Source organism: Ambystoma mexicanum, chromosome 2q, assembly GCF_040938575.1.
Source record: "Ambystoma mexicanum isolate Mex_15411 chromosome 2q, UKY_AmexF1_1, whole genome shotgun sequence".
NCBI classification, from domain to species: domain Eukaryota; kingdom Metazoa; phylum Chordata; class Amphibia; order Caudata; family Ambystomatidae; genus Ambystoma; species Ambystoma mexicanum.
The window spans coordinates 233,129,946-233,152,190 of record NC_090924.1 but is presented as its reverse complement, the minus strand read 5'-3'; the positions used below and the strand labels follow the sequence as shown (position 1 = coordinate 233,152,190).

The following is a 22,245-nucleotide window of genomic DNA, read 5'->3' as shown; positions in this document are numbered from 1 at the left end:
ATTACCTGCGGGTAACAGCTCCTGCATCTGTCAGCGCTTGGTGGCCTCGCCATTTCCAGAGTGCTCCACAACCTGCAACGTAACGGACAGCATTAACAGCGGGTTCTAACATCGCGCTACGCTAATCTGCAAGGGTGACGGAGAAACAAGCAAAACACCATAAATCACTTACCTGCATACCCGGTCATCGAACAAACTGCATTCCGGAGCATCGGCGCGCTGCCTCCTGTGTGAAGGAGAGAAAGGAATACAGGTTGGCATCTGGCTCACTTAGTGCTGCGCTTAGCGCTAAACTACTTACCTTAACCATCCAGCATTGCGGCTCCGCAACAGCAACAATCCCTGTGGAAGACAGAAAGACATTAAGAGCAAAAGGAACACTGAAAAGCACAGGGAACGAAAGAAGACAGGAGAGGGAACAAAGACTAAGACTCACCTGAGCACATTAAAGAAGTCAGTGTCACAGCTGGACTGGACCCGACACAAGGGCACAGGACCATTGAAGCAACTAGACCCTCAGTACGCCCACAACTAACTTGCGCCCCTGCACTGAGATGCAGGAAGGAGAGTTTAACGCGAAAGAAAATAAGGTGAGGCATAACCCAAGGGGAAGGGACTTGGTCAGTGGGAGGTGGGAACCCCCATCACAGGCTCAGTATCTAAACCCCCATTCTCCTGTCATAGGACCCGTCCACCAGCCAACAAACAAGCAGAAAGGGGTCCAGGACAGCGCACAGCCTCCCATCCAGTATTGTGTGGCGTCCCTGTGGATATTAGGTGAGCGTAACAAGCGCTGAATTGGAGAAGACTTTCTTGCCATTGGCATCAAGAAGTTCATCCTCTTTGGAGAGGATTTGGGCCGCTGCAGTGGAGAATGCAAATGCCGTCTTGGAGAGTGGCAGCTGCCACTACTGTGGACGATGGGAGCGGACAAGCCGATAAGGCTACATCTTCTGAGGCATACAGTTGTATCGAGCGTCAATCCTCTTTTTGAGATGCAGCCCGGTATGGGGTTTGTCCCAGACCTTACGAGCCTCAGCCAAAACTTCCTTCTGGAGGAACAGGCCGGTGCGCTATTGCGGCGATAGGGTAAAGGCTACAGAAAGCACCCCCTAATGAGGAGCGGGGGCCTCAGGTTCTTGGATATCATGCAAGTTCATCATATCCAGCACCCGGTCATGGAATGCTCTGATGGAGTGGGGCTGTTCATCGCTTTCCTGGTCCGCCTGGTCCTCGTCCGAAGAAGCGGGAACAGGAGGCTGATCCGCTGCATGTAGGGCCTCGGGTTTTGACGTGTTGTCCAGAGGCGCACCCAATGTTTTTTCTATCAGGGATAGCAGAGGCAGAGGAGGAGGCGCTGGAGGAGGTCCGACAGGTACAGGAAGTGGCACGACTGGGACCTGTGTAGGATAACCAGGGCCAAAGGTGGTACCAGAGGACAGCTCTTTAAAAAGGCCCTTAGAAGTATGCCCTCATGGGATCAGAGTGCATGAGCGTCTGAAATCTCCCAAAAAGCACATCCTCCGATGAACGTCTAGGCGCTGGAGTAGGCAGAGGCCGCTCGTGAGGGGCATACCCCCATGAGTGCAACAACGATGGTTGCCAGAAAGGCCCACGGCAGGTTGGGTCCATGTAAATTAGTGGTGCAAAACCAGGAGGAAGCGATACGGTATGAGGCTGCGGTGCCCGAGCACGGCAATCTGTAGAAAGGCAGAACGGGTTCTTGTTGTCCACATGGCGGGGACAAAACTGCTCGGCCCCAAAAGGAGTGCTCCCACCACCAGCCGCCGTGAATGTTGGTGTAAGAGGTATCCAAAATGGCCACCATGGACCACGCAGGTTGAGCCGCCATTTTGTCGACATCGGAGGAGAACTGTGTCACAGGAGAAAGTGAGGCATCTGTGTCCTCAGGGAAACGGGTATTAAGCAGCATTTTAGCCTTCAAACAAGGATCCTCGGCTGAGCCGGTGCTGTAAGATCTAGGATGTTTACTGGACATCCTTGATATTGTCCCAGAATTAGCCTCCAGTGGAGGAACTCCGCAGAGCCGGTACTCGAAGGCCTGTGGTGCTTGACCGCCTTCCTTGCCCTCTCGACAGAATCTGTACCTGCACGCTGAGCGTGGGAAGGGTGAGGAATACACCTCACCGACAAGACCTTCAAAGAGGGTCCCTCGATTCTGCTGGTACTGGATTTAGCGGCAAGAAGAGGAACCTCGGTTTTTAACCCGGGACGTAAAGCTCCCTTAATAGGGGCCTTGAGTCGTGACTCGGTATGGAAAGCTGCAGAAATGGAGACCTCCGGGATAACCCTGGCATCCAGAGCCAAAGAAGAACTAGGGCTAAACTTTAGCCACCAAAAGGGGAACCTCAGAAGAATGTCCAGTTTTGGTAGGCCCAATATGGGAGCTCTCCGAGGGCGCTCTGGTGCCTTTAGGCCCCTTGCGGGACACCTCAGGGATGTCCTCGGTAGAAGAGCTACACTAGCCCCTCCCGGTCCCTGAAGACCCCAGAAAGGAGTCCACAGGCTGGAGTGCCCTAAAAAGTAAAGAATTTATGGGCGTTTCTTCTTCTCGTCGATGAAGAGCTGTAAATGCAGTGGAGGAACGCATTGGAACACCACCTCCCACCGAAGATGACGCTGGAGTGCCTGGACAGACTGGGAGTCGCAATAAAGAAACAAGTCCCAGCAATGTTCCGGGCCTAGACACGCCAGACAAACAGGATGAGGATCTTCCCCTGCGAAACGACGTTCGCATGAAGAACAGGACACGAATCCCAGACACTCAGGCATCGACAGAAGACTAAATGACCGTGAATCCAGAGCAAGAAGGAAGGACAACGAGAGTAAAAATAAAAACAACCAGTGATGCAAGTGTGTCCAGTCCCGACCACGCAGAGAAAAGGACTGAAGGGCAATGCGTGGGGCAAAGATCAGGAGGGTGGGGTCACAGTTGCGTGTGGTGCCCTGCGTAAAAATAAAAAGGACAAAACACGTTTTTATGCTTTCTTACGAAAGTGTTCCGGTCCCGTCCCTAAGGACAGAATGTCCCACAAGTATGGAGGAAAGGGGGCGGGACGCAGGAGTAAAGAAAGCGTGGAAAACTTCACGAGATGAAGACTACAGACAAGACAGAGTACACCTTTCGGCAAAAATATGACAAAAGGAAACCAACATCAAGGAATAGCACACCTGGAACTTCACCAGCAAATTCGGATGTGGACAGAAAAAATTAAGCAACTAACAGGAGCCAAACGGACAACCTGGGACCAACTAAAAGTGAGACTCCGGTTTCCATTGGTCATAAATACCCTAATGGTGAAACCTATACCAATGGTACGGCCCATACCAGAGGATGTAGGGGAAGAGGAGGAAAGGGGAAGAGGATTTAACAAACTGGGTATAAGTACACTGGAATGGAACAGTGGAACAGAGAAATTTAGTACTGAATTTGTCAAAAACCCTAAATGAGATTGAAATTAGTGGTTTTAACAAGGGCCTATCCTTTGCACCAAGTCTAGAGCCAGATTACATCAACCTGCAAAGCGACACCTTCAAGTTCTTACGAAAATAAAAATTTAAGAAATTCTTAAACAATTTGGGTCCAATCAGGAAAGAAGAGAGATGTTAATATCTGAAGAGCAGCTTGTCTATGAAAAACATAACCAACCCTAGACTACTTTGATCACTAGAAGAAAACAAAGAGATACCTGAAAAAGACCTGATCAACTCACCTAGGAATACATAGTAGTGTACTTACAAACTAAAATCCAAATTCATTCCCATAATACAACTGGGGACATTGAACGATTAATGGACAAACCCAATACCAAAAGGATCAAGAGCAATCTAAATGCAAAAGATAAATAGCCATAAACAGCCTGTAATCAGACAAAGATCAAAGAGGCAGACAAAAGAGGGAACATTGCAATCCTAGATAAAACTGATTTCATCAAATTGGCTAATGATATATGGCGTTTGCAACAAGCCTATACACAAGTGTTACAAGGCGCGGCAAGGAAGCGGGAACAGAGGGAGCACAAAGACAACCATCTTACTAGTCCAAGTGACACCAAGTGAACCTTGAAGTTTGTAGTCGGCTAACTGTAAGCAGTTTCCGAAGGGGAGACCTTCTTTCAGACTCTTGGGGTGGAAACTGGCATAGGTTAACATGTTTTTATCTGTAGGCTTCTTGTAGAGCACTGTTTCTAGTGTGCCATGATTCGTTTTCACTATTTCCAGGTCAAGAAAGGAGACACTTTGCATGTTATATTCAATTGTAAATTGTATACATGGATTTTGGATGTTCAACCATGGTTAGCCAACTGCAAACTTCATGGTTCGGCGTTAAAAACAAGACTCAAAGACAGAGGATACCCAAAATCAACAATATGAAGGGCTTACACACGTGCCCAGCATGTGAACAGGGATCCATGTCTACACACTTTGCCAAAAACTGCCCTAGATAAGATGATGTGTGTCAGTACATTCAGCCCCAATAGTAGTTCCTTACGGAAAATCATTCTCAGACATTGGGATATGATTACAACAAAGGACTTTCGTCCCTCCAAACCCCGTTTTGCTTTCAAACGGCAAAGGAACTTGAAAGATAGCCTGGTACACACATACCCTATACAACAAACAAACAACTACGCAAACCCAAAGTACATTATGGGGGCTTCCCCCAGTTACTGGCCACCATAAATGTGGCAAATGTTCGGTTTGTCCACAAACTAGGGACATGAAGAGCATTACCCTAGGCACACATGTTGTTCAACTCACTGAGTTTACCAACTGTCTAACAACATGAGTAGTGTATGTTATAATATGCCCCTGTAATCGTATTTACATCGGAAAGACCAAACGCCAAGTGAGGCAGTGTATATGTGAGCATAAATCGTGCATAAGAAACCAAATAGAGAACAAATCTTTGGTAGCACACTATATTAAAAAACAGCACAAACCAACTGAAATGCTCTGGTGTGTGTTGCGAGGGGGTCAAACAGGCCCCGAGGGGTGGAAACCAAGATCTCACATTGACATATAGTGAACAGAGATGGATTTATGATACTAATTCAGTGAAACAGGGCCTCAACGTGGCCATAGAATGGAATGTATTCTTGTAAGACATTGTACCATCTGTTCCTCATGTGTTGACTTTTGATTGGGAGTTCTTAGTCTATTCACTCACCATCTAGTTTGTCTTAAGTTAAACACCTGTTAATATTCAAACATGATACATTTTTCTGCTTTCGACAGTATGCGCCTGCACACAGACAATTTTGACTTATTTTGATAAGTCTACCATATATATATATGTGTGTTATAGTGATATAATCCTCTAAACGAGGGCGCTAATACAAGTATGAGCACATCAGCGTTGTTTTCCTGCATTAATGCAATGCTAAGATTAAGTCTCTATTTCTCGCATGAATCTGAATCTTTTTCGGCACAAGACTAGATCCGATTAATGTTTTGACTATATCACGTAGGAGAAACTACAACTCCCAGAACCCCAAGGGACCACACAACGTTGCTGTGAGTGGTCTGAACAATTGAGGATTAAGCGATTGCTTTTTTTATCTTTTTATTTATATGAATTTGACTCCTGCCATTGGTTGGCTTTGCCACAGCGTTTACTAAGTTAGCGAAAAATCAAATGCGTACGGTTTAGCACCCAGGTACACGTTTCAATATGTGAAACTATGTATTCCGGTTCGGCAAGGTCACGTGACCGGATACTCGGCACATTTAATTGTCCTACGGTGCTTGGAAATGTCGTTCCTGATACAGCCACAGGCACACGACAGGATCCGTGAAAACTATTCTAAGGTAAGCGGCCTTGAGTATTTGTTTATAATTCATTCCTCTTTCGGCGATACTCAACTTCCAACTAGGTCTACCGCTAGTAAGATATTTAACAACGGGTCCGTACTGATTATCCGTTAACATGAACTACCATCCCATTTATCCTTTGCTCGGCTATACTCTATCATCAATTGGGTTTGCCGAATGTAAGAGATGCAATAATGTAGCAGGTCTTCTTGTAGACTCCGCAAGTAAGAACTGTCACCTTTTGCAACCTTGAAAGGGCATAAAGTATTTTAATGGGCAGTTACAATTAAAATAAAAATATCCTGCCGATCTGATTACAAAGCTTTGGGCACATGAAGAAAAGCCCTTGGTAAACGTAGATTGGAAAAAACATTGACTTCCAGTTGGTTCCTCTCTCTAACTTTTAGATGGTGGGTGCCACAGAGTCAGCACGAACAGCCAGACAGAAAATAATTACGGCTGTCGACACAGAGGGCGGTACATCAACACAAGATCAACAATAACTGTTACGCACTGTAAACCTAAGGTACAAGTTCTTTGCCGATTAGAATTACGGCCACATTTTGCCTTATAACAATGAATGTAACGTAACGAGCACTAATACGTGCATATATAAATCCACAGGTATGATGACCAGTTCAGTTAAAATAAGCACCTAGAGAGCAGCCAGACGACGCCAAGTTTTTCTTAACGTCACGAAGAAATTTAAGTACAATACAGGTTAGTCAATAGATGGGGGCAGTAGTACAAAATGCTTTTCTTTGAAATAGAAACCACCCATGACCTTTTTTTAAAAATATGTTTTTAACTTCTTCTAGACTTTCTAGCAAATAACTGAATTTGGGAAGTATACACTAGATGTGAAATATTTCCTCGGTCCTGAGGACGGCCTTAAACAACCAGACCAACAGCACTAGGAGGGTGAACTGTAGGAGTTATGTTTGCCGAAACGTATGTCGACTAGACCTGAAAGAACTGTTACCAGCTTGCGTTTCCTTTTTTTTTTTAACCTACTTTAAACATCACTAGGGTGTTCCCTGTTTTTAAATAGTAACATCAGGTACACCCCGAAATAATATGGTATAGTTACACAGAGAGGCTGTATTAAAACATCAAATAAGAAACAGCTGTCTCTATAGACCATAACGGTTGAATTTATTTATGAAGGTGTAATCATCGCCTTTGAGGCAAATTTTACCCTGAACTGCTGTAGTAATACTACAGATGAACAGTAGTCCAGACTGTATTCCCTTATTCCGATAATCTTTTTTAATAACTGTGGTTGAATTTTTCTTTTCTTTTCCTGTGGCACTCATTGCCAATACTATGGTGCACTGACACCGTTTAGAGTGTAAGTGCTTGAGCACAGGTTCAGAAATATTTGTTATTAGGTTAAATCTATATAGGACCTTTTTGAAGGTTTTTTTTTATGTTGCATAATATGTATTAAAATAAAAGATGTTAATTCTCAATAATAGAGTGGTGGTCTAAACAATTTGTGAATTATTCAGATTGTGCTTGATCTGATCTGTTGCAACTTAGGGACTATAAGAAGGGGTAGTTGACCTATCATTCTTTTTTGACATAACAGTGGACACAATAGCGGAGAATCTGCTGGGGTAGGTGAGGTAAGGGAAAATGCGATTTAGGAATTTCAGGTGGTAGTGACAGGATTTTGATACATCATTGTTCTGATGGAAGAGGGTTAAGCCACAGTCCATAGTGCAGCCAAGGCTTTTCACTATACTGGAGTCATGAGGAGGGGTTAGGATGCCAAGGGAAGGGGCCATGCGAGTTGTTGTGGGAGGAGGGCAGTGTTGCCGCACACCAGGATCTCAGTTTTATCTGGGTTCAGGAGGAGGTGGTTTCTTGTCATCCATCGGTCAATATCTGAGGCATGCTTCAAGGTCGGGACGTGGGCTGGAGCATGTTTTCGGAATTCTTAGGATCATTTGGGTATCGTCAGAGTAGTTGTAGGAGGTGCGGTTGTGCGTGCGGATGATCCCTGGTAGAGTGGTCAGATAGATGATGAGTAGTCTGTCATGATCATTAATTAACCAAGCATTCCGACCATATACCTTTTACCTAAAGTGCACAAGGAATAAGCTAAATTACCGTAAGTAAGGCCAATTGTTAGTGGCATTGGGTGGGCAAGCGAGAATGTATCTAAATTCATTGACAAAATTATCAGACCCAAGGTATACAAAACTACACTCGTACACCTGAGATACTATGCATGTATTGGAAAAATCAATGAAGTACAATGGAATAAGGAATACATGTTGGTTACCACGGATGTGAAAGCACTATACACATGTATAGATCATAATCTGGCAATCAAGACCATTGATTTTACGTATAAGGATAGATCAGCTTCACATTACTTGTTCATAGAATGATAAAAAAATTATTGGATTTTGTGCTGAATAATAATTGATTTCTATTTAATGACACTATACCAACAGACAAAGGGCATAGCGATGGGCACTTGCTTTGCACCATCCATGGCAAATCTGTTTGTTGAGGAATTCGAATGCAAACATGCATGTAAACATCCAACCTTGTCTACGAAAATTGTTAAATGGCAACATTACATTAAGGACCGTTTTATTATATGGAATGGAAATTAATTAATTCTGTAAATACCTTAATGACAAACACTTTGGACTACAATTCACGATCGAGATAAGCAGGACTAAGGTGACGTTCCTAGACATATATATATGTGGACAGTGGTAAACTAGAGACTAGAACCTACCGTAAAAAGACTGAAGCTAACGCTACCCTGCAGGCGAATAGCTGCCACCTAAAAAAGTACAAGTCAATATATCCCAATTGGGGAATTCACAAGGGCAAGAAAGAACTGCAGTCAGGATTACACAGGTCACTGAAAGTAGATGTATCCAGGAGCGATTCAGCTCACAAGGATACCCCGAAGATTGCATACACAGAGCCAAAGTCAAAGTGGATGGCAAACAGGGAGAATACCTCAAACCCAGGGACAAAAACATAAAGGACAATGACACAATAAGGATGATCACACAATGTACAAGGGACAACACAACCATACGAAAAATCATTCAAAAGACCTGGCATCTGCTACAACTTGATCCAGACTTCGGAAATTGCATATCAGACAAACCAAACATAATTTACACCAAAGCACCTACTCTACGTGCAGAGTTAAGCCAGAGCTTTATGAACAACACCAACATTAAATCAACACCTTGACTGATAAACCCATCAAGGGATATTAAAAGTGTACGAATTATAACATGTGTAAATATGCATTGAATAATATTCAGAGCTACACAACTACAAATGGAAGGGATGTCAAAAAGAATTCCTTAATTGCAGAATTATATTTGTGTTGTATGTTATAAAGTGCACCGTCACCAAGGGAATTGGTCCCTAGTTGTATGTAACAAAGCCTATGGTGGAAGTAATATACGCGAATTAAGAGTAAGAATCAGAGAGCACCTAGGTAACATCTCCACTCTAGGAAACATCTCTGCGCTAGAAGAACACTAGACCAAAGAACATCAAAATATTTTTTTAAAAGGACAAATTCTATGGAGCAAAACATCTAGACCTGCATGAAAGATTGGGTGACTGAGAAAAAGCCCTACGTTAACAAGAATGTAAATTAATCTGTAATTTGAGATCAATCATTGAGGGTCTGAACACAGACACTGAAAAGCACTACTTTCTCTGAATTAATGAAATATAGAAAGGCTGAGTGGATACATTGGCTGTGGGCTTCTGATACAATAGCTGATGCAATTTCAAACAACCATTAACAGAATGTGCCCCAAACCATGTTATCAGAAAATAACTTAGATTTTAACATTCACGTTCCTTAATATCCACATAAAAGTACAAATGCGGACGAACAAATAAGTGACTAAGCAAGCCGCAATACTATCCAAAATTAATAAATAGAAATCTGGACCACCGACATGACTTCTATGAACCAAACTAAGTTCCGGCTAAGTGTCAGAATAATTCATAAATGGAGAAGGAACAAGTTACTTACCTGTAACTGTTGTTCTCCAGCATGGGTCTGGCATGGATTCACATGCTCATGAACATTCTCCGTCGTCAGACTGGGTATCCTCAGTAAAGAAAAAAACAGTTTCAGTTTCACTTCTGACTGTCTTTCTCCTAACAACCAATCACTGGTCTCTGGGTCATACTGCCCCCAGCCAATGACTGCCCTCTACCTAAGCCCCTCTTCTGGCAGCCATCTTCAAATTTGGTAGCACGTAAAGTGTCAGTAGGACCAAGAGAAGAGCCGCAGAGGGGTAGGCGGGAGGGTTCGCATGTGAATCGATGCCAGACCCATGCGGGTAAGTAACTTGTTCCTTCTCCAGCATGGTGTCTGGCATGGATTCACATGCACAAGAATAAAGAATACATAGCAGTACACATGCACAACCACGGGAGGTGGCAAGGCTCAACATTAAGCATTTCAACATCTCAACATGAAGCATCTCTTACCTCCTCACCAGGCTCACCTTCAAGCGAACCGGTTGCGCAGCAATGCTTGGCCGACTCGGGACTCCTCCCTGGAATCCCGGTCGACGCAGTAGAATCTCGTGAAGGTGTGCGTCCACCTCCACATAGCAGGCCTGCAGATGTCCAGCAGAGGCATACCAGTCAGGAACGCCATAGTCGCAGCGATCGCTCTGGTCGAATGGGCTCTCGGACAGCCAGGCATCGGTCGGTTTGCCAACCGGTGACAATGGGTGATGCAGCCTGAGAGCCACCTGGAAATGGAAGAATTGGAGAGGGCCTTCTTTTGGTTCACAGGGCCAAAGTTCACAAACAGCTGTGATGTCTTCCGAAAACACTTTGTGCAGTCCACGTAGTACTTCAACGTTCTAGCCACAACCAGCGAGTGCAAAGTCCTCTCAGTCGGCGACGGGAAGAAAACCAGTAACACCAAGGGCTTGTTGAGAAGGAAGTCCGACGGCAACTTGGGCATGAAGGGGGGTGCGTCCGCAGTACCACCCTCGTCTTGTGGAATGTCAAGTAAGGTGGTTTACAAGAGAGGGCCTGAATCTCTCTCACTCGTCGTGCGGAGGCGTTGGCCACAAGAAGAACAAGTTACTTACCAACTGGTAACATTTTTTCGACTGGATGTTCCTCCAACGTATTCCACATCTTTGACATGTAATGTCCACAGGTGTGTACTTCGGAAACATTTTGACAGAGGGCGTTCTGCGTCAATGGCGTCAGATCCATGTCCCTCGAGGGCCTCCGCCACAGGATGTTATAAATAGGACGCACAGTGCCCGTAGCCTCAGTATGTTTTTTTCCCCTAGAACGTGTGACACCAGTCTGATGCCTGCTGGAATGCATTTAGCCTTGCGGCAACGGAAGCTGCAATCGCATCTCCTGAGGGCAGGTTGAGAGGGCGATGTGGAATACGTCGGAGGAACACCCAGTCGAAAGAACGTTACCAGTTGGTAACTAACTTGTTCTTTGAATGGTTTGTGTCCTGCAGCGCATTCCACATCTCTGACAGACTCCCAAAGCAGTACCAGTAAATGGAGGAGGGAAAAGAATTTAGAGTATCTAATTAGATGGCGGAATGAAGAACCGCCTTCCCAAAAGCCAGATCGTGACCATGGATTGTATCCAGGGAATAATGTTTTACAAATGTATGGATTGAAGCACAAGTAGCAGCATCACAAATATTCCTAATAGGAACACCGGGCTGGAGGACGGTGGAAGTAGCCACCCCCCTAGTGGAATGAGCTCTCAACCCTTCAGGAGGGTCTTTACTCGCCAACCGGTAACACTCCATAATGGTAAGGATAATCCACCTGGACAAGGACTGTTTGATAACAGTCTGGCCCAATGTGTGTCCAGCATGTCCTACAAAGAGTTGATCATCCACTCTGACCATGGACATCCTATAAATGTAAAAGCTAAGAGCTCTCCGAGGATCTAACCGATGGAGATGCTCCTCTTACTTACCAGGATGAGGAGGGTAGAAAGATGGAAGAACCACCTTCTGACTCAAATGATATTCAGAGACTACCTTGGGTAGAAAAGGAGGACATACTCGCAGTACAACTCGGTCCTTGTAAAACACAGTAAAGGGTGGCTTAGACGAAAGTGCCTGCAATTCACTCACTCTGCGAGCGGAAGTTACTGCAACCAAGAACACCGTCTTGAAGGACAGTAATCTCAAAAGACAAGAGTGCAAGGGTTCAAACGGAGCACCCATGAGAAATCTCAAAACCAAATTCAAATCCCAAACCAGCACCTGGAAAGGGGACGGTGGGAATACATTAGTCTGTCCTTTAAGAAACTGAGAAATCAAAGGAATCTTAAAGTAAGAGCATTCTTCAGACGAGCGCTTAAAGATAGACAGCACCACAAGGTAACCTTTAATTGTACTCACTTGGAGACCCCTGTGGGCCAACGAAAGCAAGAAAGACAAAACCATAGTAATGGAGCACTGAAAAGGATAAACATTGTGATCTCTGCACCAGTCGCAGAACTCACACCAACGGCACAGGAATTTTGTTGCAGGCCGCCTGGCCGAAAGCACCACCTCCATAACGTCATCCGGGAGGTCCCAATCCTTATACCTCAACTTTTCAGATACCAAGCATGAAGGTTGAGAGTCTTGACCTCTGGATGGAGAACAACAAACACACACACACACACACACACACACACACACACACACACGAGAGCAGATCCTCTCAGTAGGGAAGATGGCATGGAGGGCAGATGGAAATTTCTAGAAGGTCCAGGTACCACGCTCTCCTGGCCCAATCTGGAGTAATGCGGATCATGTGTGAACCGAACCTCTGTAATGTCTGCAACACTTGACGAATGACTGGGACCAGAGGAAACGCGTACAGCAGTGGGAATGACCAATCCACCACGAACGCGTCTTTTAAGGGTCCTCCTGGAGGAAATTCCCTTGAGCAGAATCTCTTGCACTTCCGGTTGACACTGGTGGCAAAGAGATACACTTGCAGGGTACCCCAAAGGGCAAAGATCTCCTGATGGACTTCCTGAGCCATCTCCCACTCGTGAGAGATCGTGCTCAGCCTGCTCGGAGCATCCAAGGCCGCATTTTCATCTCCGGCCAGATGAACTGCCGAGATCGAAATGTACTTCTGTATGGCCCAGAACCAGAGCTGCATTGCCTCTCTGCACATCGGGAGTGACCCTACCACCCCCCCTCTTTTTTTTGTTGAGGTAATGCATGGCCACTGTGTTGTGCATCATGATCAGGACACTCTTCCCCCGTACAGAAGGCAGAAAAGCCTTCATGGCTAGCCTGATGGCCCTCAGCTCTAGCGGACTGATGTGGAGTTTGGACTCCGCCAGAGACCAATGACCGCTGGCTGTCAAATCATTGGCATGAGCGCCCCATCCTGTGAGGGAAGCATCCGTCAATACAGCCCCCTCCGGCCACGGTTGCCAAAACTGTCGCCCCCCCTCATCAGCTTCCCTTCATTGGCCCACCATAGAAGATCCTGGGAGACCGAGAGTGGAATCTGAAGGGGATCTGACATCTTGCCGGACAACTGTGACCACTGCATCTTGAGGACCCACTACAGGGATCTCATCCGCAGCCTGGCCTCTGGCACCAGAAAAATGCAGGATGCCATGAGGCCGATGTTAGAAAGCACAGTCCAGGCAGGTTTAGGTTGCTTCTCAATAAGTTTACTTCATATTCTTAGTTACAGTTACATGGCACTGAGACATCAGGAATAAGACATAAGCAATAAAGACACCGGCACCCATCACCCAGGGAGGGAGGGACCAACTGATACTGTTACAGAACACTCAACACACAGCATTCTCACACTCACACATCAACATTCCATTTGACACTGGCGTGACATCACTGAGCACATGACCAGCTTCAGCAGACTCAGACAAGCACATCATAACAGCCGAGCAACTTAAGAATTCGAAAGCTGGGAGACTCTGGGCATGTTGAAACTTGTCCGCCATCTGCACAATGTGATGAGCCCTTAACTTGGGAGACAAACACTTCCCCCAAGGACGTGTCTAACAGAGCCCCAATGTACTGGAGCTGTTGGGAAGGTGTCAAATGCGACTTCTTGAAATTCAGGGAGAAGCCCAACCTGTGGAGGGTGCGGCAGGTGAGACCGAGATGATCCAAAGCTTGCTCGGGAGAGCGTGCCCGGATGAGCCAGTCGTCCAGGTAGGGGTAGACGTGAATAACTCCAGCCTCCCGCCTGAGGTACGCTACCACCACCACCATTAGCTTGGTGAAGACCCTTGTGGCGGAGGTCAATCTGAACGGCAGGTCCCGAAACAAAGTGCGAGCCGCCAGACGCAAAACTCAGGTACTTTCTGTGCGAGGGATGGATCGGCACATGAAAGTAAGCACCCTTGAGGCCCAGAGACACCAACCAAATCCTGAAGCTGAAGGGCCTGGAGGACTTGAGAAAGAGTGACCATCTTGAACTTGGGTCTCAATCCCCCGTCTTTATTTAGGTTCAAAATATAAGGGGAATACCATCCCTTGTTCCTCTCCGTTACTGGCACCAGTTCTGTAGCGCCTTTCTCCAGCAGGAACACGATTTCGTGCTCAAGGAGCGGATCCGGAATCTTCAAAGAGAGTTTCCCCTGTGGATTGTCATGAGGCCACTGAAGGAAGGGAAGGCAGTAGCCGTGGGATATGGTATCCAGAACCCACGCATCTGAAGGAACAAGTTACTTACCTGTAACTGTTGTTCTCCAGCATGGGTCTGGCATGGATTCACATGCTCATAATATTCCCCGTCGCCAGGCTGGGAATCCTCGGTAAAGAAAAAAACAGTATCAGTTTCGTTTCTGATCTGTATTTCGTAGTAATAACCAATCACTGGTCTCTGCGTCATACTGACCACAGCCAATGACTGCCCTCTACCTAAGCACCGCCTCTGGCAGCCATCTTCAGATTTGGAAGCACGTGAAGTGGCAGTATGACCAAGTGAAGAGCCGCAGAGGGGTAGGCAGGAGGGTTCGCATGTGAATCCATGTCAGACCCATGCTGGAGAACAACAATTACAGGTAAGTAACTTGTTCCTTCTCCAGCATGGGGTCTGGCATGGATTCACATGCTCATGAATAAAGAATACATAGCAGTACACACATGCACAACCACGGGAGGTGGCAAAGGCTCAACATTAAGCATTGCATCAAACTCAACATTAAGCATCTTACCTCCTCACCAGGCTCACCTCAGGCGAACAGGTTGCGCAGCACTGCTTGGCCGACCCTGGACTCCTCCCTGGAATCCCGATCGACGCAGTAGAATTTCGTGAAGGTGTGCGTCGACCTCCACGTAGCAGCCCTGCATATGTCCAGCAGGGGCACACCAGAAAGGAACGCCGTGGTAGCTGCGATCGCTCTGGTGGAATGGGCTCTCTGACGGCCAGGCAGCGGTCGGTTTGCCAACCGATGACAGTACATGATACAGCCGGAGAGCCATCTGGAAATGGAAGCCTTCGAGAGAGCCTTCCCCTGATTGACAGGTCCAAAGTTCACAAAGAGTTGTGACGTCTTCCGAAAACACTTCGTGCGGTCCACGTAGAACTTCAGCGCTCTAGCCACATCCAGCGAGTGCAAAGTCCTCTCAGCCGGCGACGAAGGAGACAGGAAGAACACAGGCAACACCAAGGGTTTGTTGAGATGGAAGTCCGACGGTACCTTGGGCATGAAGGAGGGGTGCGTCCTGAGCACTACCCTCGTGTCGTGAAAAGTCAAGTACGGGGCCTTGCAGGAAAGGGCCTGGATCTCTCCCACCCGTCGTGCGGAGGTGATGGCCACAAGAAACGCTGTTTTCCACGACAGAAACTTCAACGGGGCCGAGTGCAGAGGCTCGAACGGAGGTCCCATGAGCTTGGTCAGCACCACGTTGAGCTCCCACGCCGGGGCCGGCGCCTTCTCCGGCGGGAACGATCTGAACAGACCCTTCATGAACTCTTTCACCAGACGATGAGACCACAGGGACGACCGGCCCGTGGTTCTGGTGTATCGGGAGATCGCAGCAAGATGAATCTTGATGGACGCGTGTGCCAGTCCAGCTTTGGCCAGCGTCAGCAGGTACGGCAGTACCTGGGGAGCCGTAATCCGTAGAGGGTTAATCTTCTGTGCATGGCAACAGACAAAGAACCTCTTCCATTTGTGTCCGTAGCATTTAAGAGTCGAGGACGCCCTGGCCTTTGCAAGAACCTCTCTGCAGTCGGCCGGTATGTCGTATCCTCCAAACTCTAGCGCTGCAGGAGCCAGGCCTGCAAGTTCAGCGATTTCGGGTTGTGGTGGAGGATGGTGCCTCCTTCCCTGGAGAGTAGATCCGCGTCCACCGGCAGCTTGAATGGCGGGGACGCTGACAAGTCCAGAAGGTCCGGGAACCATATCTGCCTCGGCCAGGCAGGTGCGACGAGGATCATCCTGCACCGTGACCTCTTGAGCTGGTTGACGAGCCGGATTAGCAGTGGCAAAGGAGGGAACGCGTAGAGGAACAGGCCCTCCCAGGGGAACGAGAAAGCATCGCCCATGCTCCTCGCCTGGGGAAACCTGCTGGCGAACCTCCGGCACTTGGAGTTCGTCGCCGTCGCGAACAGGTCGACCTGGGGTGTGCCCCACCGTCCGAAGAGGCGATCCACTAGATCCTGCCGTAGTTCCCACTCGTGGCACGAGCGCAGCTCCCTGCTGAGTGAGTCGGCGATGGTGTTTTTTATCCCTGCCAGATGAAACGGCACCAGAAACATCCTTTGGGCGACTGCCCAATGCCACAGGTCCTGCGCCTCCTTGGACAGTGCTGGGGACCTGGTTCCGCCCCGTTTCCTGATGTAAAATATGGTGGTGGTGTTGTCGGTGAAGATCCTCACCACCTTGCCCTTGAGGGACGGAAGGAAGGACCTGAGGGCCCAGAACACTGCACGGAGCTCCAGGATGTTGATATTGAGGGACTTCTCCGTCGGGAGCCAGAGGCCTCTTGCGTGCAGATTTTCAAAGTGCGCTCCCCACCCTTCCAGGGAGGCATCCGTGGTCACTGTCTCCTGGTGGTCTGGGGTCTGGAAGTCCATGCCCGCCGTCAGATGCGCGCGGGTGCCCCACCACCGGACCGCTCGGCGGAAACTCTCGTCGAGTGTGATCCTCTCCTCGAAGCCGCCCGTCGTTTGGATCCAGCGCGCGTCCAGAAACTCCTGCAACGGGCGCATCCGGAGCCTGCACATGGGAATGAGGTAGATGCAAGAAGACATCATTCCGAGGAGGGACTTGATGGACCTCACCTTGGCTGCGTCGGAAACCAACATCCGCTGTACCTTGCCCAGGATGGACCTGGACCTTTCCTCCGACGGGGAGGCCAGAAGGGACACTGTGTCGAGCTTCGCTCCCAGAAACAGTGGGTTTTGCGCGGGTACCAGGTGGGACTTGGCGTAGTTCACGGAGAATCCCAGGTCCGTGAGAAGTTGGACGGTCCTTGCCGTGTGCTCCACGGCGAGCTCCCTCGTCTTGGCTCGGATGAGCCAGTCGTCCAGATAGAGGTAGACGTGGATCCCCTCGCGGCGCAGCTGCGCCGCCACCAGTGCAAGGCACTTGGTGAATACCCTGGGTGCCGACCGTAGTCCGAAGGGGAGGGCTTTGAACTGGTAGTGACGCCATTGGACCACAAACCTGAGGAATTTTCGGTGCCCCTTTAGGATGGGAATGTGGAAGTAGGCATCCTCCAAATCCAACGACGACAGGAAGTCTCCTTCCTCCAGCTGCCCCAGGACGTGCTGGAGGGTGACCATCCGAAACTTCTGCGCCTTGATGAACTTGTTCAGACGTCGCAGGTCTAGGATGGGGCGCCATCCTCCCGTCGTCTTCTTCATGAGGAAGTATCTCGAGTAAACTCCGGAGCCCCGAAGCCTCTTTGGGACGAGTTCGATGACACCCTTCCTGAGCATCGCCTTTACCTGCAGGAGAAGCTGAGGGACGTGAAGCTCTTTCCTGGCCACGGGGGGGACGCGCGGGCACCTTCTTTGAAACTCGAGCGCGTGGCCCCGGGCTAAGGCGTCCAGCACCCAACGGTCGGTGGAGATGGACTCCCACACGCTGACGAAGCTCGCCAGCCGGCCTCCCACCGGGGTGCTTCGGTGGGGGCCCGACCCCACGGCCGGTTCAATCCTGTTTCGACGAGGCTTTGCCGCCTTGACCTCCTTGGCGACGACGGCGGGGTCCGCCAGACTTGCCTCGTCCTCTGTAGGCCTCCTGAGACGACGAGCGGGCCGCTTGACGGTAGGTGGAGAAACCGCCGCCGGAACCTTTGGAAGCGCCCTTGCCTCCGCTGCTCCGAAAGGGCGTCCGTCGTTGCTGCAGAACCCCAAGGGCCCGGGCCGTCTGTGTCCGTTTTAATGGCCTGAAGGGAATCGTCCACCGTTTTCCCAAACAGGTTGTTCCCATCGAACGGCATGTCCAGGACTCTGGTCTGTACGTCTTGACGGAAGTCCGTAGCTTTGAGCCATCCACGCCGCCTAAGGCACACGCCGTTGCCCAACTGGCGAAACCCAGTGTCGGCGATGTCCGTCGCAATAGTGATGGCGTGGTCCGACGCCACCTCGCCTTCCTGTAGGATCTCCAGGGCATCCGCCCTCTTGTCGTCCGGTAGGAAGTCCAGCAGGGGAGCCAGTTTGTACCATAGCTCCCTGTCATAGCGGGCCACGATAGCCAAGGCGTTGGCCGCTTTAATCGTCGTCGCTGCAGACGAGATGACCCTGCGTCCCATAGCGTCCAATTTCTTTCCCTCGCCGTCTGGTGGGGAAGTCGATGTGGAGGCCGCACCCCCCCACTTTCTTCCTGGCCGCCGCGGAGACGACGGAGTCCGGGGTAGGCTGCGCCCGGAGGCACAGGGGGGCCGCGTCCGGGACCCGGTACTTCTTCTCGTACCGGTCTCTTCTAGCCGGCGTCGTGGAAGGGTTCTTGAGGAGGGCGAGGCCCTCATCCCAAATGTCGTCCAGTAGAGGCACCGCGAGGACCGTCTTCCTCTTGGCCTCGCGCCGTTGATAAAGGAATCCTTCCTTTTTCTTCTCCTCAGGGCAGAGTTGGAAAAGCTCGGATGCCCTGGCGATCATGGAGTGGAACGATCCAATCTCGTCGGGCGGAGAAACCCTGGTGGGAGGTGACGACGGTAGATCCTCGTCGTATACCTCGTCGTCCGTACCCGTCGCTGCCGTGTCAGTCCCGTATCATCCCCTCGGGTGGACGGGGAGGAGGGCTGGACGGGGCACGACGGCTGAAAAGGAGGTGGAGGGTGAATCCTTCTTTTCTTGGGCGGGGGAGCACCAGAAGGTCCCGGTTCAGGATCCCCCGACGGGAGAGGTTCCTCCGTCGGCAACGGTAGTCTCGTCCTTATCTCTGAACATAAGGACTGTATAGCCAGCAAAATGGCTGCCGAGTTGTCTTGCGGCACTGGCAGAGGGGAATCCGACGGGCGATCAGGAGCCCCGTCGGCACCCTCGACGATGTCATCGTCACCTGCGTCGGGATCCATCCCGACGGGCCGGTCTTCTTCCACGCCAAGGCCGTGGCTTAAGACCTCAATCAGCTCTTCCTCTGAGGTTGAGGCCGAATCTACGACGACGCCCTGCCCCCCCCCTTTTTCTTCCCCGCCGGGGGTTTCACGGGGGTCCTATCGATGGGCACAAAAGAGGACTCCCTCCGAGGTGGCAGGGAGACTCTGAGCCCCGAGGTCGCCACCACTGGTGTAGCCTCCACAGGCTGAGCCAGGGCCGCCGCGACAGTATCGATAGAGGGCTTGGCCGGATGGATTAAGGCCTTCACCACCTTAGGTGCGCTCACCGCCTTATCCTTGAGGGGGGGGACACTGCCTCGCTCCCCCTCCGATGGGGCCTTCGAGCTCGACCGGGGCCTCTCCAGGAGCTTCGCCGGGTGCTCGCCCTTCCTCTTACCCGACCCAGAGCGTTGGCTCGTGGCTGAAGGTGCCGGGGAGGGTGCGCCCTGCCTGGCGCCCGTAGAGCCCGACCGTTCGGCGCTCCCGGTGCCAGCGGACTCGCGGTGCTTGACCTTGTGTTGGACCCCCGTCGCTGGGGCGTCCTCAAAGGTCTTAGAAGACCGCTCGGATTTCTTCCTCTTCTTCTCGCCTTCTCAGCCAGTGGGCGAGACGTTGATGGCGGTCCTTTATGGTCCGCTCCGACATATTGCCGCAAAACGCACAGTCCTTCTCCACGTGCGTCTTGTCCTCATGTAAGCAGTAGAGACAAAAGGAGTGTTCGTCCTCCTTAAAGACGTTCTGCAGCTGGCATCCAGGGCAGATCCTGAACAGCTTTCCAGGCGTCGAGCTTCCCTTCTCCTGGGCCATGACCGGGTCTGAGAAACTTCTGGAGTCCTCCAAAAGCGTAGCTCGACGAGATCTTCACCCTTGAGGGGCGCAGACGAATCCGACACGGGTCCCCGTTGATCGGATGGAGAGTCGGTGGAGCTTGAGGCTCTTTTGACCGAAAAAACAAAGTTTTTTGAGAAAAAATGTGAAAAAAAATAGCACTAACGCTCGAGAGCAATAGCACGAGGATCCCAACACATGAATGTGCGGTAAAAATCTGAAGATGGCTGCCAGAGGCGGTGCTTAGGTAGAGGGCAGTCATTGGCTGTGGTCAGTATGACGCAGAGACCAGTGATTGGTTATTACTATGAAAGACAGATCAGAAACGAAACTGATACTGGTTTTTTTCTTTACCGAGGATTCCCAGCCTGACGACGGGGAATATTCATGAGCATATGAATCCATGCCAGACCCCATGCTGGAGAATTAATGGCTCGCCACTCTCCGAGATGCTGAGACAGTCTGCGCCAACCGGCGAACCATGGGACATAGCCTCATGACTGTTCGGAAGCGGCTACGGCAGTGTCTGAAGGCAAAGAGGCAGCTGTCTGAGCGGCTTTGGCACACCGATTTCCCCGACCATCATGGGTACTTTTATGCTGGACCCTTTGACTGGCGGCCCCTCTCGTTCTACCAAAGGAGGAGTAGTAACGAAAAGAACCTCCGCTCCACTGCTGTCCTAGGACGAAAAGGCTGAGGTTGACGCACAGCAAAGATTTAGCCGCAGCTTTCGAGGTCTGCAACCTCTCAAGGCTCTCGTCAACCTTGCTGCCAAACAAGTGTGCGCCATCAAAGGGCATGTTCAGTAGACAGGCCTGCACATTCGGAGCAAACCCCGACTTCCACAACCACGCAAATCTGCGTGCAACTGTGCTCGCATCCATAGATCGGCTAGCACTGTCAGCCATATCCAAACCAGACTGAAGGGATTCGTACATGGCATCCTTGCCGTTTTGCACGAGAGCAAGGAACCCATCCCTTTCTTCCCCCTCGGGAATATGCTCAGCCGCCAAAGAAACACAATTCCACAGAGTGTGTGTGAAAACCTCGCCAAGGCTCACGTGGAGTTGGCCGATTTCAAGGCCATGCTCCCAGCAGAAAATACCTTCCGGGCCTTACCGTCAAAGCGCTTGTCGTCCCTATCTGGAGGGATGGTAGGGTACGCCACCTGCCTCGAGGTGGCCGTAGCCATCTGAAACACCAAACTCTCGGGAGTGGAGGAGTAAATAAATAGCTGGAGTCGCTAACGGGAGGGCGGTATTTAGAGCCCCTAGCTGCTTGAAGCTTCCCCATCCGAAAGGCCTTGGCAGTCAGCGACTGACATTTCTAGCAGTCGTCGGTGTCGTGCGACTCGACCAGGCACCACAAACAAATGCAGTGCAGGTCAGTGAGCGGCATCTGGACTTGAAGCCAGACAGCAAGTCAGGGGAAGCAAGACCCAGTTGGGGGACACTCATACAATTATCCTAACAGGACTAATATGGATATACCAACAGTTAGAGGACACTCATACAATTACCCTGCAGGAAGAATCTGGTGAAACCAACTTTACTTTTGGGGAGAGGCACAACCTAATCACAGGAGAGTAATATACCTTCATATCTACTTTAGATTAGACTGGCAAAACAGTTTCTAAGGAAGAAAAGATGTTAACCATAATTTTAAGAATAGTGCAGCACACATCCACGGTAAAAACTTTTGTAACTGTTCACTCTTAGAATTACAGTTACAAACCAACTCTTTACAAGGAAGTCACTTTTAAACACGTATTTTCTTTTCTATGCAAAAGTCCCAATCCCTTAACAGTATTTCCCTTATTCTTGGAGCATGAGTGTTCTCATTAGCAGAAGGGGGGTCACTAGGAGTAGTGACCAAAAGCCAGTGTCAGGATAGGTACTTTAGTAGCAAAAGTCAGATTTCCTTAGGAAGACTGGTCAAACACGTGAGTACTTTACTTGTGTGTTAGAAGAGGGTCCAGGGGCTTTGCAGAAGACACCCCAGCAGGATTCTAGTAGTGGGTCTGGGTGCAC

General features: G+C 49.6%; 1 protein-coding gene across 1 annotated transcript in view; it reads right to left on the bottom strand.

Annotated features, from left to right (window-relative positions):
- The window catches only part of PDPK1 (3-phosphoinositide dependent protein kinase 1), a 1,145,521-nt gene that overhangs the window by 803,885 nt on the left and 319,391 nt on the right, over positions 1-22,245 (bottom strand). The window lies entirely within an intron of this gene.